Source organism: Dermacentor albipictus, chromosome 3 (genome assembly GCF_038994185.2).
Source record: "Dermacentor albipictus isolate Rhodes 1998 colony chromosome 3, USDA_Dalb.pri_finalv2, whole genome shotgun sequence".
Lineage (NCBI taxonomy): Eukaryota > Metazoa > Arthropoda > Arachnida > Ixodida > Ixodidae > Dermacentor > Dermacentor albipictus.
The window spans coordinates 162,313,081-162,331,808 of NC_091823.1; the positions used below are offsets into that span (position 1 = coordinate 162,313,081).

General features: G+C 46.3%; 1 long non-coding RNA gene across 2 annotated transcripts in view; it reads right to left on the reverse strand.

Annotated features, from left to right (window-relative positions):
• Positions 1-1,296: 1,296 nt before the first annotated feature.
• Positions 1,297-18,728, reverse strand: part of LOC139057645 (uncharacterized) — a 144,351-nt gene continuing 126,919 nt past the window's right edge. The window contains exons 2-5 of one of the 2 annotated variants that reach the window (XR_011512960.1): positions 13,969-14,245; positions 8,263-8,364; positions 7,499-7,583; positions 1,297-1,435 (exon numbers count right to left, since the gene is read on the reverse strand). This is a non-coding gene — a long non-coding RNA (uncharacterized lncRNA). The remainder of the gene's footprint in view (positions 1,436-7,498; positions 7,584-8,262; positions 8,365-13,968; positions 14,246-18,728) is intronic. The other variant, XR_011512959.1, reaches the window with a different exon arrangement.

Below are 18,728 nucleotides of genomic sequence, written 5' to 3' on the forward strand. Positions count from 1 at the left end.
AGACTGTGTACTACACTATTCCCACGGTTCACATCTGGAAAAACTACCTGTGCATCACTCTATCCGACAATATAAACAGCTGCCGAAAAAATTTAAGGGAATGTCTAATAAAAGTATTCAGTTGTTCTTGTCAAGCTGTCCATTAGCCAACCTTTAGCATAACGCTAGCAGGGCTTACTGAAGTACTTCTCGATGTCCATGGCTACAAAACGTCTTGCTCAAGACAGCTACTAGGCTTTTGAATTAGCCGTTCAAGACATCTTTTAGACATCAAATAGCTCCTTGCGTGTTTCGTGGGATGGGACAGGATTGGGAAAGAAATGGGAGTGAGTGGTAAGTACAACTGCTATTCACGCTTACTTGCGCCGATGCCAGAGCGACAAGACTTTCTCATTGCCAGTACCTTGCTTTTATGCAAATTCTCCGTCAAACGTCGGCAAACATTTTTCCCGTGCGGCTGCTTGCTTCTATGTCGTGCATGCTCAGCTCGTGGGCCGTTCGAATGCCTGCGCAGGCATGCACGCGCGACACTGATGGCACCGCGAGAGCAGCGCAGTGTTACAATAGAAACTTTTCTGTGCTACAACGATGAGCGTAAAGTGCATCTAACGATTCATGATCTGCGGCAACAGCCAATGCCCGGTAATTAATACCGCGTGCAGCAGCGGTTGTGTTGTGGTCAGCCATCGAAATAACGGCGGACGAGTATTGCAACAGAGCACAGTAAATAGCCCTTAAAAATTATCGGAGGTCCTATGCTGAACGGCTCGAAAGAACGTGAATGAAAGCGAACAGTCCATCAATCTTCATTCTACATGACAAAAGTGCCTTTTGTTTTCCGCAGGTTCGCTGTGTCAAAAAAGTTTAAAAACCTAAAGGACACATTCGTGAAAATTAGAAATCAAATAACAAGCATGAAGAGTGGAGCCGGTGCCGCAGACGTTGCCACTATCAAGTGGAAACACTTTCTTCCTATGCAAGCCATCATGTAGCCAGTTTCAGAAGAGCCAATGTGAGTGGGGCAATTTTCCAAAATCTACACGAGCGTTTGTAGCCTTGCTTGTTATGTTATCCACGCAAAAATCCAGGAGGGAACAAAACCTACGCTCTCAAGTTAGCAACCTTTCAGAGTGCTCTCCTTATGTGTAAATATATTTTTGCAGGCTCTCTTCAAGCCTTGACTTCCTTTCTGAAGAGTAGCTTCCTAAACAATGTTCTTTCTATCATGTACAGGTTGTGACTACCGCCGGTCATGACAATATCCAAATGAATGCATCACAGTGTTATTGCCCAAACTTAGGCCGTCAAATAATTATACGTTTATTTATTTAATAACTGTTGTGCACTGGAAACAGAAATCTCCAGGACCAAGCTGAGCTGCCGGGAACTTCTAGCTCCTCAGTTCCATCGAGTGGCCCAGCAACACCAGCAGCTGCTGCAAATGAAAGGTAAACAACTTATAATATAGGCATACAAGACTGCAATCACTGAAATGCAATGCAATCTGTACAAACGTGGCATTTACACACTCATTTTACAGCCATCTTGATGAGAGACCAACAGAAGTTGACTTAGTCTGACCCAGATGGAACACTGCGACTCGAGCTTTTTAATTTCTCATGTAGCACATGCTTGCATCTAACTGCTTGCTATAGTGCCTCTGGAATGAATGCATTTCGCTGGAAGAAATGAATCGGGAATCAGGAATGAATACATAATACACGACTACTACAAAACTGTTTTAACTTGCCGCCCATTGAAAACCACTCAGCATGGTGCTGTAACTGCTGCCTGTATGGAGCACCTCCAGGCGGTGCAGACTGAGGCCGCAGAAGCAATAACTGCAGCGGGAGCCACAAGATGTTGTGTACCATACATGCATGGCACTTGCTGGGCAGCTGCGAAAGCTTGGCCCAAGAGACCAGTCGGATGCAATTCTTGAAATTCAAACGATGATGTACCACCGGCTCCAAAGAGCCATGAATGAAGAAAACTCGAACTAATGTTTTATAGTCACTTACTTCATTCACATGTAATTTTTCTACTTTGCTGCACCACTATATGTACCACTACACTTCTTACTTCTGTTTACCTGTTATGCTTCTTGTTTCTTTCTTCTCTTACTTGATTTAGGCTGTATCGTTTACTTGTGTCTGCCAGGTGCAGACACAAGTAAACAAAGCATGCTATTCCGTTCTAACTGCAATCAGGCCTTTTCTATTGACATGAACAAACACTGTTTGCTCATGAGGAAGCGCAATAGTGTCCACCAGCAGCCCGCACATACCACAGACGCCACCTCCAATTATTGAACACGCCCCGCAGGGGCATCTGCGTAAGCAGGCGTTTGGTGTGTTGCGACACCACGTACCCGAGCACACGAGGGTTGGACCCTCCCGCGTGTAGCCATGCGCGGCTTAGCCGTGTCTGGGGAAAAGGGGATCCTGGGGGTTGAGCCGATGCTGGGTGCTTGGACCTTTGAGGCCCCCCAGCGGAGGCAACACACCTCTTCGGCCTCTGCTCCGCATAGACGGCACCTCCAGACTGACCCACCTGCAGGAAATCAGCAGTCGCCTTTTCCTGTCTCTCTCTACCCTCATCTTCGCCTTTCTCTTCCACTTTTCCATCTTTCCTGTATTCTATTCATTTCTTTTAACTTGCTATTTTCTGGGCGGCAAGGGTTAACCTTGTGTAATATAACCAGTCTCGGGTATATCTATATTAGGTTATAATGCGAACGTACCGCTGGCGTACGCTGAATAGAATTGTCTAATCCTGTGACGTCCCCAGGTTGGGCTCCGAGGTGTGCGGCGGGCATTCCTGCCGAATAAAGTAATCCTATATATGGCTTCTAGTTTCCCCCACTCCCTGATCGCTCCCTGAAGAGGGGGCGCACCGATTAAACGTTCAAATTTCTGATGAAACCAAAAGAAATATTTCCCAAATATCAAGTAATACATAGTCAACATGAAACCAAGACAGTCCGTACAATATCCCCATTTGTGGTTGCAAAATGTCTGACAGAAGCAATCGGCTCTGGTTACAAAGTAACCAGGATGGGAAGCGGCGACCTTCTTCTGGAAGTGCGTGACAAGCTTCAATACAGCAAACTGACTAAACTTGTTGCATTTGGTGACATTCCTGTCTCTGTGGGCCCCCACCGGTCAATGAACACTGTGCGTGGTGTCATTGCTGATGACGACCTCCTTTAACTCAGTGAAAGCGAGCTGTTGGATGGATGGCAAGACCAAAACGTAAAGGTGCAACGAATTAAGTTAAGACGTGATGACAAGGAAATCCCAACAAAGCATGTAATAATAACGTTCGGAACAAGTGAACTGCCTGATTCGATAGAGACCGGATATTGTAAACTTTGCGTACGACCATACATCACCAATCCGCGCCGATGCTTCAAGTGTCAGCATTTTGGGCATGGGTCCCAGAGCTGCCGAGGGCGTGCTACTTGTGCAAAATGTGCATCTAAAGACCATACATCAGATAACTGTTCTTCCACAACCCACTGCGCTAACGTGACGGAGACCACCCCGCCCATTCGCGATCGTGCCCGTCATGGAAGAAAGAAAAAGGAATAATCGAACTAAAGGCCAAACTAAATATTTCTTTTCCAGAAGCGCGCAAGCGTTTTTCTGTCCGCCACCAATCGAATCCATCCTACAGTGATGTGACGCGCCGCGGGGCAGTGCCACATCCTCAGGCGGCCGTGCAAGTCACACGGAGTGTGACGGCGGTTACGCCATCAGCCCCCATGGCGGGAGCAGTCACTGCTCTTGCGCCCCCTATCACGAAGGGCCAGCAGACCTCTGAGCCTGCCGGTCCCAGGGCCACTGCTCGAGCAGACAGGCCCGAAAAACTCCCGAGAGTGCCCGCTGAGCGGGCGTCATCCAGCACCTCTGAAGAGGCGATGGATGTAACAAAAACTTCTCCGGCGTCTCTGACGCCGAAGGAACGGTGTTGCTCCCTGGAGCATGCCAACAAAAAGGAAATACCCGCATCAAGGGGCCTTCAAAGGTCTCTTGAGCCAACCTAACTGATCTCTTGACACACACCATAAAACGCTTCCAATATGGACACACAGATAATGCACTGGAACGTGAGAGGTTTAATATACAATCCTGATGACACTAAGGAACTCTTCACAAGTTTAATCCAAGGGTGCTGTGTGTGCAAGACACCTCAATCCTTCACATACTAACTCAAACAATATGCCATTTACCGCAAAGATCGCAGTGACGCTCTCGCCTCGTCAGGCGGTGTGGCTATTATAGTTGATAAAGGTACCGCCTGCCAACATTTACATCTGCAAACGCTCCTTGAGGCAGTGGCAATCAGAGCCGTGCTATTTGATAAGTTAGTCACGGTTAGCTCTCTGTACATCCCTCCATGCCAACAGAATTCCAGAGCTTTATCGCAGAACTCTCCGAACCTTACATTGTAGTAGGTGATTTAAATGCACATAACACTCTCTGGGGAGATTCTCTTTGTGATACGAGAGGGCGCTTATTAGAAAAGTTCCTTTTATCCTTCAATGCGTGCTTACTAAACAAGAAAAAACCCACATTCTACAGCGTGGCGAACAAAACGTTCTCATCCATTGACTTTAGTATAACAAAGTACCCTAGTTCCATACCTGTAGTGGGACGTGATCAAAAATCCACATGGGAGTGACCATTTCCAAATTATCTTAAAATTAACAAAACGCGATAAGTGTTCCCCACATCTGCCATGTTGGAAGGTCGACTGTGCTGACTGGAAACGATACAGAGAGCTGACACATTTCACCTGGGATGACATCTGTACTCTCTCAATCGATCAGTATCATATTAGACGGCATTTATAACTGATGCTGCATCAATATGTATCCTTCAAACGAATGGATCACCCTCTAAACGGCGTATTCCTTGGTGGAATGAGCAGTGTAAGGAAGCCCGCAAAAATGAAAATAAGGCTTGGAGTCGCCTTCGCGACTGCCCAACTACCGAGAACTTGATCAGCTTCAAGAAAATAAAATCAGAAGGTAGAAGAACGCACCACCTTGCCAAAAGGGAAAGCTCGCAAAAATACATCTCCAATATTAATTCTTATACAGGCGAAAGAAAAGCCTGGAACAGGGTAAACAAAATAAAAGGCCGCGAAACTCATCCTCTACCATTGGTAAATAAACAAGGAGACACACTCATTGACCAAGCCGACTCTCTAGGGGTACATTTTGAAAGCATTTCTAGCTCATCCCACTATTCAGATACATTTCTGGGATACCGGCAACAAGTGGAACGACTGCCTCTAGGTCAGAAAGGAAATAGCAACCAACCTTACACCCGCCCATTTAGCATGGCGGAATTTCAGGCTGCGCTCAATGGCTGTAACAAATCTGCTCCAGGAAGTGACAGAATATTGTATATAATGATCAAACACCTACACCCTGAAACCCACAAAACACTACTGTCACTCTTCAACTCTTCAACTCTGTGTTCTCTGCCGGCTACATTCCATCCGCCTGGAAGGAAGCAATAATTCCAATACTAAAAGACGGCAAGGACCCAATTTCAGTCAACAGCTATAGGCCTATAGCGTTGACAAGTTGCCTATGTAAACTCTTTGAAAAAATGGTTAACCGGTGTCTCCTTCATTTTCTTGAAAGTAACAAACTATTAGATCCCCTCCAGTGTGGTTTCAGGGAAGGTAGATCCACAACTGATCACCTTGTCCGCATCGAGACGAATATTCGTGATGCTTTTGTACATAAGCAGTTCTTTTTGTCAGTATTTATTGACATGGAGAAGGCTTAAACACCACGCGGCGGTTCGGAATTCTCCGTGACCTGGCCGAAATGGAAGTCCGAGGTAATTTGCTGAATGTCATCCAAAGTTACCTGTCTAACCGCACGTTCCGCGTCAGAGTTGGTAATGTGCTATCTCGTCTATTTACCCAGGAAACAGGTGTACCACAAGGTGGCGTGCTTAGCTGCACTCTATTCGTTATAAAAATGAACTCGCTTTATACTATCATCCCACGTACAATGTTTTATTCTGTGTATGTAGATGACGTACAAATAGGTTTTAAATCATGTAGTCTTTCCATCTGTGAGCGACATGTACAGCTTGGGCTAAACAAATTGTCAATGTTGGCTGAGGAGAATGAATTTACATTGAACCCGCAAAAAAGCATGTGTTCTTTTCTCGAACAAGAGAGGTATATTACCTGAACCAGCTATTTACCTTAATCGACAACAGCTCCCAGTGAGCCATGAACATAAATTTTTGGGCCTCATATAGACACTAAATTAACATTTATCCCCCACTTGAAATATCTCAAAGCGAAGTGCATGAAGACAATGAATCTACTGAAGCTCTTGTCCCGTTCATCCTGGGGAAGTGACAGAAGATGCCTTTTGAGCCTGTATAAAAGTCTGATAAGGTCACGCCTTGACTATGGTGCTATAGTGTATAGCTCTGCTACGCCTAGTGCCTTGAAGATGTTAGATTCGATTCACCACTTGGGTATCCATCTTGCTACAGGTGCCTTCAGGACTAGTCCTGTAGAGAGCCTGTACATTGAATCCAACGAATGGTCTCTTCATCTACAAAGAGCATATTTATCTTTCTCTTATGCCTTGAAAGGTAAATCAGATATTCAGCATCCATGTCATATTGCAATTAGTGACTTGTCCAGTGCCAGGCTATTCCGTAACCGCCCAGCCATCAGGCCTCCGAGTGGAAGCACTGTCAGAAGAAACAGGTGTCCCTTTTATAGAAAATATCCCAATGGCTCCTACTCGGTTCCCACCGCCTTGGGAGTGGCAAACTATACAATGTGACATATCTTTCTTAGAAATATCGAAACGAGCGCCTGAGGCTCACATACAATCACATTTTTTTGAACTAAAAGAAGTATTCCTGTGCTGAATTTTACACGGATGCTTCGAAGTCTGCTGATGGTGTTGCTTACGCAGCTCTTGGACCATCATTTTCAATATCTGGGACACTAAACCCACACACAAGCATCTTTACAGCAGAAGCATACGCTATACTCTCGGTTATTAAACACATCAGGCTCACAAACGTCGCTAAGGCTGTTCTCTTCACAGACTCATTAAGTGTCGTGAGAGCACTAATTAGTTTACAAAAAAATAAGAATTCCGTTTTGAATGGGCTGTATAACTTATTGTGCGCCCTATATATGTGCAATCAAGTGATTGTCATATGCTGGGTACCCGATCACAAAGGTATAAAAGGGAACGAAGCAGCTGACGAAAGTGCTACATCAGTAACTTTTAGCGACAGAGATTGAAATATTCCCATCCCTACCACAGACCTAAAGCCTTTTCTACGCCGTAAATTAAGGAATCATTGGCAAGGCAAGTGGGATACACAAGTAATGAATAAGCTTCAAATAATAAAACTGAATAAGTGGGAAAACAGCATGTTACAAGGAAGTAATTCTTTGCCAATTAAGGATAGGCCACACATATGGTACTCACTCTTATCTCTTGACTGGAGGTGATCCCCCAACTTGTGGTAAGTGCTGCAATAGTCTGACAGTACTCCATGTTCTTATTCAGTGCCCTGCAAGAGAAACAGAGAGGAAAAAGTATTTTCCTTCTGCAAATCGTGAAAATACACCTCTTCACCCTGCATTTTTCCTTAGTGATGAACCGCTTTTTAACATGAAATTAGTCTTACAGTTTTTATTGGAAACAGATACTCTCAAAATCATTTGGACAGGTAATTTCTAGCACACGACTAACAGCCCTTCTAATAAAAGGGCTCTCTTGAGTTTCTACTATCACTGTTATGTGTTGTCTTGTTCCATCATGTTTTTTAACGAAACCCAATTGCCATCCATGCCCAAATCAGTGTCATCATTTTAGTACCCATTTCTTTTACGCCATTTACAGTGACAGTTTTTAGGCCTTTTTACAGCCATGCCACGTTTACCATGATGTATCCACTGTACACTGTATTCACAATACATTGTTAAAATTACCTTTTGGCATGGCGCTCTTTGGCCATACTTGGCCCTTGCACCATTAAACACCACATATCAATTATTGAACACGTGAAAAATATTAGAAGGCAAAAGCGAGCTCCATTTGCTATTGTCTGCATCCGTACCTGCAACATACATGTCTCAAGAATAATTTTTAGAATATAGCAAAGTGTACAAGGGTGCTGTCATCACTGCAAGCAGACAATGCAGTATAAAATGTGTTCAAAGTGGCTCTAAGTAAAAAAGAAATGTTACCATTACTAAACTCTGCTGTTCCTGATCATCTCCTCTTGCCAGGGGACCTTGTAGCTTCCGATGAAGTGTTTGCAAAGCCAGTCTCATGCAGCGTAGGCAAGCCTAAACACAAAACAAATAGAACATTGAAGCGTAAGTGCTCGCTCCAACATGTGGCAATTAACATCACTTTAACTACTAATCATAAAAGCAAGCTATTTGGGGCAATAGTAAGTAAACAGCAGTCCCAGTTTTGTTCGCAGATACTTCCACAAGATTACCTCATTGGGTGATAACCTGTGGCAGGCACAGGAGTCAGTCTGCCATTCTCGTCCCTGCCAATCTTTATAATCAGTAGTTCCTGATGGGCAGTAAACTGCACGAGAGGAAGCTGTTTCTGTCATCAGAAAAATGCGTAAACATACACACGCTGATATAATGCGTCTGACGTTTTCATCTTTAGCTTTAAATGGCCAGCACAGGATGCGCCACCTTTGAGCCAGGATTCCAAAGGCATTTTCGATGACTCGTCGAGCCCTGCTCAGTCTATTGAAAATTCTTTTTTTCTTGTAGTTGTGAAAACTGACTTGGTACTGCCTGAACATCTGGTCGCTGAGCTTGCCCATCAACACTGTTTCCAAACAAAAGGGGTAGACCTGCAGAAGGAGTGCCACTTCAGTTTCCTTAGAAAGTTGTGTAAATTTGCACGTATAAATTATCCCAAAGTTCTAGCACAGTACATGTTTACCGCAACAAATGCGCTACAGAAATAACTGCGATGGCAACATTTATAGTGGTTTAGGTCAATGGAGGAAAAGGATCTTTCCATGCTTGTATACAATCCATCATTTGCATAAAATTGCAGCACTGGCTGATGACACATATAATATGATATTACAAGACCCTTAAAGGTGTGTAAAATCACCCCTCAAGATCTAGCTATAGGCTGGTACTGTAATGGCCAAGAAATTATGAAGGTAATGGTATTACTCTTCCTCGCATACGGCCTCATAAGGTAGGTTTTAAGAGGAACTGCTTTGTCTCGTACAAAGAAGTAGGGTTTGCTGCCAATGTCGGCCAAAAGAGAGTCTTCAGGAATCCCTTGCAGGCTTTTGTCAACTCTCTTGAAGAGTGGGCTCCAGCCAAAATTACCCCCATCTGATTCGCTGCCATTGTGGCCTACTTCTGCAAACAAGAACCTAAGAGTGTAATGGAAACAAATTTTGTTATATTCATATGGTTTGGTTCAAGGAAACATAGGCACATTTAACTTGCTATGGCTGCCATGTCACTCACATGAAAACTCATCATGACAGTTGGTCTATTGCATACATCAACATGCAGCTCAAATACCAACTAAATGATACAACTATAACCTTCCTCATCCTTTGAAGTGGTTTAATAGGTGACAGAGCTAGAAAGGCTCTAGTCAGAATCTGACAAGGTCTATCCGTAAGTGACTTACAGTGATTAGTAAAAAGCAAAAAGCAGTTTTCAAATTTACTTGAAAGGTGTTTTTTGAAAAATAAAGTTGCATGGAGTGTATCTTTCTGTTTTCATTATAAGTTCTTACGCAAGCATCCCTTACTGGCTGTTTTCCAACATTAACACTACGGATGACTACTTAGAGGCCGTATATGATTCTTATGCATCTACCACATGGCATCGTGCTCTCTGGGATTGACACCCACCACTACACACAAAAAAAAGCTGGCGATTACCAAGAACAGAAAATCAGTTAGGCACAGCATATACAACAGCTCCAAGCACTCGTGAGTAAAGCAACTGTACTTCCATACCTGTAGTATGCATTATTGATCGCAAGCATCAAATTGCTGAAAGCATATTTATAGCTTCTGTCCACACTGCCTGAATTGTTCAGGCACTCAATATTGACATGCTTTCCATCTATTGCGCCTAGGCAGTGTGGCATGTTCCAGATGCGCTCAAACTCTTGGAGACCTAAGTTTAGGGCAGGAAAAGAAACGCAATTGATATGTTAAGCACAAGCCTCGAAGATAACCTTGGGCATGGGATGTGTAACATGTCTATGTAGAATAGCAGTCCTAGAAGTCGTAGTAGTGATTTGTACCCTCGACAATGACATTTAAATTATTTATTCTGACAATTATGCTTTTATGCAGACATTCTTGTACTGGTTGCTTTAGTTTCGAGGACGGTGGTCACGAAGTTTCAGTGCTTAAATTACATTTTATCGATACTGTCAGTGGTTTACGCTCTATGCAGTATGTGCAAGGAAATGAGATCAAAGATTTTAGTCTCAACCATTCATGTGGAGATGATAGTGTAATAGCGTAGTAGTGTAATAGTGTAATAGCGTAGTGGTATGAATTCTGCTGCTAGCAAAGTTGCGGCACGCGTGTTGGGAGTCGGTCACTATGACTTCAACTTCTGTTTGGGAGAGCGCGAAGGCTATGGTCACTTCCTCGGCTTGGAGGGGATTGTATTGTGCGAGTGAAATGTTGGTCCAATGTTCTTCGTTGACAACAACGGTGGCTGTCGTGGCTGCACGTCTGGGGTAAGAAGCCACGTCCGTGTAGGCTGTAGAGGGTAGAGTCCTATATCGCTTGTGTATGGCCAGGGCGCGGGCCTCCCTTCGCTCTGCGTGGTGCACTGGGTGCATATTTCGAGGTAGAGGACGTACGGTGATGTTGCTCTGGATGGCACGGGGTAAGCTCACAGTCTGAGGCGGCGGATGGCTCAGAGGGGCAGAAAGCCCCAGGCATAAGAGATTGGACCTCCCCGCTTCCATAACTGCCAGCCTTGTTCGCCGACTGGATAAATGTGCCTCTATCAGCTCCTCGGCCGTGTTGTGCACACCTAATTGTAGTAGGCGTTCTGTGGACGTACTGATTGGCAAGCCCATCGCCTGCTTATATGCCTTTCTGATCATTGTGTTGATTTTCTTGAGTTCCGTCGCGTTGAGAAGTGCGTATGGAATAGCGTAAGTTATTCGAGACACGACGAAGGCTTGGACAAGCCGAAGCGTGTCCGCCTCCCCCATGCCTTGCCTCTTGGTTGTTATTCGCCAGGTCATGAGGGTAATTTGGGCTGTTGTATTCTTAAGCTTTTGAATTAATATTGTATTGGTGCGATCCGACTGGAAAACCATTCCCAATATCTTTACGCTCCGAGACGGAACGATGGTGTGTCCCTCCAGTTGTATGTTGATAGTGGGCGAGTCGGATGTGTGCTTCTTTCGCGGTGAGACCAGGAGTAGCTCCGACTTTTGGGGGGCGCAGCTGAGCCCGCATGACTTAGCATAGTCGCTCACCACGTCTGCAGCTTCCTGCAAGCGGTTCTCCATTTCCCCGATGGACCCTGTGGACGACCAGATGGTAATGTTCCCCTTTAAGATCTAAGGCGAGGATAGCCGCGGGGGAGTTGCGTGTCGCTGGTAGAATCACCTCCTCTTTCAGCTGAAGTAGGATGTCTTGAGTTGAGAGGTGTGGACGGAATCCTATCATCGTTGTTGGAAGTTTCCCCGAGTCTTCCAGGAATGGTTGTAGCCGGTTGAGAACGATGTGCTCTAGGAGCTTTCCTACACACGAAGTGAGGGAGATCGGTTGTAAGTTCTCAATGGCTGGTGGCTTGCCTGGCTTCGGTATCAGACGAACCTCGGCCATTTTCCAGTCCTCGGGAAGGTTTCCTTTCCTTCATACTTCGTTAAGATGAGCGGTAAGCTGTAGTAGCGAGGGGCTGTCAAGATTTACAAGTGCCTTATTGGTAATTTGGTCTGTTCCCAGGGCTGTGTGGCGTCTCAAGCCCATTATCGCCGCTGTTACTTTATGTAGATGAATGTCCTCATCTAGGAGCACTTTAGGGGGGCCAGTGTAGGGTGGCAGAGGCTCCGATGGCTGTGTGGGGAAGTACTGGGCTTTGAGAGTCAAAAGGAGGTCCGCCTTGTTTCCAGGAAACTGTTGAATTACTCGGGCCATATTGTAGTGGGATTCCATTTTGCTGCTGGCCGGGTTGATTAAGTACCTCAATAACTTCCACGTCTTGGAAGTACTCAGTCTTTTCTCAAGCTGTCACAGAGGGATAGCCAATTCTCTCGGCACAGCGTGGTAGCATATTCCGCAGCCTCTTGTGTGAGTAGTGCTATTCGCCTCTTGAGCTTGCGATTTATTCTTTGCCTTTTCCAACGCTTCAGCAGGCTACGCCGGGCTTCCCACAAGTGGAGCAAGCGAGTGTCGATGCTCGGAGTAGTGCTGGATGTTTCAAGCATTTTGGTGTGCGCCTTTACATCCTGGTGAAGCTGCGTGATCCAGTCCTTAATTGACTGGATCACGCAGCTTCTGTTGGCACTGTTGGCTCTGTTCGTTCGCAGCTCTTCTCTTATCTCCCGCAGCTTGGTCCAATCTGTGAGGCGAGCAGTGCCTATCCTGGCTTTGTATTCGAGCCCATGGAGAGTGGTGGCTATCAGCGCATGGTCGCTGCCTAGGTACTCCTCCAGATTGGTCCAGCAAGCTTGGGGGATACTTCTGGAGAGGGTTAAGTCGGGGTTCGTGTCTCTTTGAACACTTGTGCCGAGCCTCGTGCTATTCCTTGGATCATTGACGAGTGTGAGATCCATGTTCTCAATAACTTTGTGAAGCATGTTTCCTCTGGGGTTGGTGTACGTATAACCCCAAAGGGGGTGGGCTGCATTAAAGTCGCTGACTAATAGAAGCGGGTGGTTGCCTGCTGCGTGCGTGGCTTGCTCCAAAACCGGTTTGAGGACTGATGGCGCACTTTTCGGCCAACAGTAGACGTTTAGAACAAACATGGGACCCTTCTTTGTTGCCTGTGGGATAATTTCGAGTAGAATGGCAAGCGGTTCGGATTGCTGGAGATGGTGTTGAACGGCCACTAGCTTCTTACTGACCAGGGTGTGAAGGCTGTCGCCTGTATCGGTGCCATACGTGACGTATCCGGGTAGGCGGACGTGTGTGTTCGTTTCTTGCAGTGCGATGATTTCAGGTGGCCTTGTTGATGTATCAATGTATTGCATCAGTAATCCATACTTGTTCTTGTAGCCCCGGAAATTCCACTGCCACACCGTGGTTTTGCCTGCGGAGCCCCCGTGCATACTGCATATATGTTGAGGAGGAGCCATCTTGGTTATCAAGGGGTAGTGATGCGTGCACAAGATGGGGTTCTGGGGAGCCCAGAGACTCTGGCAATTCCGGTAGGGTCTGATGAACTGTTTTCTTGGGGCGCCGGCTTTGACGAGCTTCCAGTGCTAGTATGCGCTCCTCTAGTCTCATGATGTGTTCCGCCAACTGAGTGTTAGAGTGTTGTTGTTGAGTTGCGAATTGTTGTTGCTGCATAGTAGCTTGTAGGGATGTCTGAAGGCTCTGAATTGCCTTTGCTACTACCTCTTCTACCTTCTGGAGACTGGCATATTGGACGGGTATGACTCCCTGCAGTGCTGTAGGCTGCGCGGTTGCTCGTTGCGGTGTTGGATTTGAAGTGAGTGTGTGAGTTGGCTGCTCTTCCCGTTTCCGCTTATCCAGGGTGAGGTTGAAGTGTTTTGTGTAGGGGTAGTGCTACTTCTTCCAAGCAGTTCATGTTTAAGTGGTACGAATTCTGCGTGTACGCTAGTGATTTCTGCTTTGAGTGTTGCGTTTTCTTCAGTGAGACGCCTAATCTGGGCGTGTGCCAGCTCCGAGTCAACAGGGGGGGGGGAAGAGCTTTGGGAGAAACAACCTGTGCCCAGCTCACCTGCTGCGTGACCTGCGCTGCTCCCTTGTTTCCCCTCCTGCCGCTTAAGGAACGACCACGGCTTGAGGTCCTGCCATGGGATGGCATCCGTCATCATGATGAGTTCCTGCGCCTGGAACCAGAACGTGGCCTGGAACTGCTCCTCCCCTGAACAGCTCCGCGTCTTTTCGGGGACCATGACTTGCGGGATGCTGAGCGTTCGCCCCGTGGCCTCGGAGACGGGGAGCCTGCTCTCAGGGCGGGCTGCGGTTTCCGGCGGTTGACAGGTGGCAGGAACCTGTTGGGGCAGGTTTTCGCTGCCGTCGGGTGATTTCCACCGCACAGAGAGCACCGAGGGTGGCACTCGTGCTGCTCCGTTGCTAGCGAAGTGCCACACTCTCTGCACTTGGGTGTGGCGGGGGGCCACGGGCAGACGTCCTCTCTGTGGCCCGTGTCGTTGCAGGTTCGGCAATGTGGCACGGTTCTCTTGTAGAGATAGCACCACAGAAGAAGGCCGGAAAATTCGATGTAATATGATACTGTTTTTCCCAGGCATGTGATTACCATGGTGGTTGTGTTTCCCAGTCTTCTACATGTTAGCACCTTGTACTCGGGAGATTTAATGCGTTTAAGTAACATTTCGGGTGTGGGGTCGTGATCGATGTTGTATATTACCCCTTTGCAAGAGTTATCGGGCGAAATTCCGTATTATGCAATATCATATGTTGTTGCATCAATTGTAATTTTTTGCATCTTGCTTAGTGCTGAGGCCGTAGCTTCTGAGGCAGTGCTCAGAACAAGGATGTTTTGTTCTTCATCGATGCGTATTTTGAATCCGGTGGAGCCCATTTGTAGCTTTGCCTCATTTGTGATGGCGTCTACTAACTTCCCTGGGATCACCTTGTTGAGCTGCAGGCCATTCCGTGGATGAACCGCCAACTTGTAATCATCGGCAGGAAGGGGAGGTTGTCGGGACTTGCGCATCGCCGGTCGGCTTTGGCGGAGAACGAGCTTCGGTGGCGTTCGGGAAAGTCAGGGCGTGGTCGAGCGTGTCTGCAGCCGACGAAGACGGGCACGACATGAGACTGGTGGCGCCATCTCGTTTGCACCAAGAAAAGGAGTGCTCGGCTGCGATGAAACAAGGGGAGCGGGCGCGTTAGCTAGCACAAATGTGCTGATGTGCATGTTACCTGCTCACCACTTGGGTTCCTTGTTGGTGGCAATACTGCAGGCTGTGCCTAAAAAATCGGCCTGCGATTATGCTTCTTGGTAATGCAATTTTTGAGGGCAGCTGCTGTCTTATTTCAACCGTAGGCGACCGCATACGCAACACACAGTGCCGAACGGAGGCAGCTATGCATTAAGCGCTCCTAGCTGGCGCTTCGGCAATCGAACTTGCGGTCGGCTTGAGGTCGGTCGCCACCGCAGAGGAAAGGGGGGGGGGGGGGTAAGGGGTGCAATAACGGAGATGGCTCTGCGTTTCGGCTTGGCCGAGCCGGTGCTGTGGCTACTGCCGCGGAGGGGTGGCACTGGAGGATGAGCGAAGTGGAGAGCAAGATTCGCATGCGACATTGCGGCGGAAGTGCACGCAGCTAGAGCAGCGCGCTCGCACTGTCTGTGGAGCTGGGTTACAGCGAGGGACAGAGGCGATGCCAACGCGAAGTGCAGGAACAGCGCATATGAGCTGCACTCTGAAATCTTATTCCTCCGTGTTTAGATAATTGATCAACTTCTTGGTGAAAGTATGGAGGAACCAGACCATACACCCCCACTACCAACTGCTACATCTGATGGAATGTCACCGGAATGCAGCAGTGCAAATGCTGGGGCAGAAGATACCGCACAGAAAGACAACCCTGTCGGCAAGTCCCTGGAGTCAGGTAAGTCGCAGCCGCAATAATTAGCACAATTTTTTTGTCTTCTTCACTGTTGCGCATTGTTCTTCATGATGTCTTTTAGCTCACAGTGGCGGATGTGGAGACCAGACCGGTGATGGAATTCTAAGAGCGCATCAAGAGGAGCCAGAATCAGAAACCATTGAGCATGCTGGCTTAGATTTTACCAAAATGGCTAGAAACAGTGAGGCACCAGACCTGAAAAATCAGTCAGATGCAGCAGTTCAAACAACGGTCATCTGCCGAAGTCAGGGTAAGTATTTTTGCGTGTCCAGGACGAGTTTGTAGCTACATTTTACTGTATACATATTTCGATATTTTGTGGTTATCTCACGATTAGTAAACATTTCGTTACCCCATAAGGTTTTCTGCACATCCTATATTCATACATCACTCTTTGTAGGAATGCAGACACAAGTCAACATGCAGTCTCATGCTGTCCAGACATACTGCTTTGAGATGCCACAAACATCATCACCAGTGTGCCTTGAACCCATATCCGACTTTCTGAGACAGAATCTGGAAATGACACGCAGGGTAGGAACATTGATTCTTCGTATGCATTAACTGACACTAGTGGTCTCAGGTATGTGAAAAAGTGTTTGCAGTACTGCAGTACAGTACTGACATGGCCTATGCAAATTTCAGAGAGGATCTTGACTACGCATCACCGTCCCTACATGAAGAGCGAAAATTTATTGTGTTTGAATCCTCACTTCACCAGCTGCTTTTAACAAGCCCAGTATGTGGAGAAGTGCACTCAGCTGTTGATAAAGGAATAAAAGGCACACTGCTGCGAGTTAAAAGGATGTGCAAAAACCTGCATGTTTCTACGTGGACAAACCAGCCGATGATTCAGAGGAAAGCAGCTGCAAATGTGTTACTACCAGCAGCAGCCCTATACTGAGGGTGCAATGCTTCCAGATTTCTTAGAGCCCTAAGAGTATAGGAATAGTGTGCCCTTATGGTTACCTTCTGATCTTCTGATTCTATCTCTTCTGATTCCGGCAATCACTAAGGTATATGACATGATTATTAGTTCGTAATGAAGGCAGTTAAAATTAGTTCATATAAGAGTGTTTACTCTCTAATTGTAAATCTTCTTGTGCAGGTCTGGATTAAGCATCAAAACTGCTTTTTGGAGAACTCGCTAGGAAGCCACTGCGTGTTGCTGGGGATGGAAGAGCTGATTCGCCGGGTCACTCTGCCAAGTATGGTACTTACTCATTGATCGACATTGACTGCAACAAGGTCTTGCATGTGGAAACTGTGCAGGTAGGTACGTCTTGCACCAGATTGAATCGTGGTGTGGGAAATTACATATTTCTTAATGAAATGTTTATTGCAGTTGAAACGTTTTGTATTGAAATGAGTATTTGGTTCATTCGACAGTCCACTGAGGTGAAAGGGTGCAGTCATTCACTGTTTTCACCTAATTTTTCAGTCTTACGAAACAAGGGGCAGCAGCAACATGGACCCCGAGGGCCACAAAAGGTCTCTCACCATTTTTGAAGCTAATGTTGATGCAATCCACGTGATTTTGGTAAAGGCCATTGTTTACTGGACCTGAGTGGATTAAAGTCATGATTGTTTTAAATTTCACTCACCGTGTTTAAATATTTCTTTCAGATGATGTACAAGGAGACGTGCAAGTGTATACAACATCTTGAGGGAGATGCAAGATATGCTTCCGCAATCCTTGCTGCAAGTGTTCAAATAAATTATTTAAAGTTTCAGCACTGTGCTGTGTTGGCTGTGTGTATTTTCACTGGACCAGCTGGTCCGGTGGCCAATCACATTAGCAACTAACTGTGACTTGCGACAGCGAGCTAAGATCCATGTGAGGTCTGGCCAGTTTGTATCCTACTTGATGCGAACCTACACCCTGGGATTTCACTTGTACATGACTCAACATCAAAGTGGCTGGTCAGTGGATTAAAGCTGGAAATGTAGCAGAAACATTTTCTGGCTCCAGCTGGAACCACTGAACCTTCCAGCTGGAATGTGTACTGGTCCCAACTGGAAATACAGCAGATTCTAGCTGGAAATTATGAGGTTTCCAGCTGGGAATAAAATTCTTTCCAGCTGGGAAAAATTTCCGGTTTCATAATCCAGCTGGGAATGCAAATTATTTTCACCTGGGAGTAAAGTGCCCTTGTCTACAGGGCTGCTGCAAAGTGTAAGATCCAGAGCCTGCAAGTGCGCATCATCGGAAAGCAGGAAAAGGCTTGGAGGCAAATACACTGGTTCTGATATTGTCAACGAAAAGTGGCTCCAAAAGAGCTTGCAAGAAAAGGCTACCTCATGCAGGGCATTGCTGAAGCAAGCAGAAGACATCATTTCTTCTGGTCTGAATTCTAAGAGCCTAGAACAAGTTGAAGCTGGGCAAACTTTATTAGCTGAAGGCAACTCCACTTTGTGCCAAACCCTCTCACAGCTGGAAGAACTGAATGAGAAGGTGAGTAAAAGGCAGTAAATGCAGGAACATGCACATCCTTGTTCTGTAAATAAAAGAAAATTCAAAAGACACCCCTTGCAGTTTGGTTTTTGGAATCTTTGTCAAAACATTTATTACACTTTAATAAGCTAGTGCCACACCTGTACTTTTGCCTTCATTTGCAGTAGTGCATTAAATCTGATGGACTGGTTCATAAAATGTGCACGTATATAAGATGAATCTGGTAATTGAGAATTATGACAAATATTACTTTATAGAACTGTGGCAGTCACCAAAGCCTTAGTTTTAGTGGTCATGAGAGAGCTATCCCTGTGCAATTACCGTATGAACGCGTGTAAGGGCCGCACCCGTGTATGGGCCGCACCCCCAACTTCCCGAAGCAAATATTTAAAAAAAAAATATCCGTGTAAGGGCCGCACCCCGAACTT